Here is a 458-nt window from a genome sequence, read left to right as displayed (position 1 = left end):
CCGCCCCGAACAAAAGAAAAGTAACATATCCTACCCGCTTGTGGCCTAACCGCCTAGAAGTTATTGGGGTATTCTTTCCCAAGCAGAACAACAAGTCATTATGATATCAAAATGATGTCAAAATGACTCCAAAATGATAACTAAAATTCATTTTTTAATCATTTCCGATTCATTTTAAAGTCATTTTGACGTTATCGTGACTTATTGTTCTGTTTGGGTTTAGCTCATCCAATCAGAATTTTATATCTAAAAGAATATGTCAATCGCAGCAAGCGCTCCCTCAACTGTTGTGTCTGCTGAATGCATTAAGTGCATCCAGAAGCACCGCTCACTGAGCGCGCTTAGCGAGCTCATATATCTGATCTATATTTTTAGATCTAATGGAATATGCTAATCAGATGCAAGAGCTCAATGAGCGCTCAGTGAGCGGTCGTGCTTTTGCATGCACCCATTGGATG

The sequence above is a fragment of the Trachymyrmex cornetzi genome, unplaced genomic scaffold (assembly GCF_001594075.2).
Source record: "Trachymyrmex cornetzi isolate Tcor2-1 unplaced genomic scaffold, Tcor1.1 scaffold472, whole genome shotgun sequence".
Classification (NCBI taxonomy): Eukaryota; Metazoa; Arthropoda; class Insecta; order Hymenoptera; family Formicidae; genus Trachymyrmex; species Trachymyrmex cornetzi.
The sequence above is the reverse complement of the archived record's forward strand: the minus strand, read 5'-3'. Positions refer to the sequence as shown.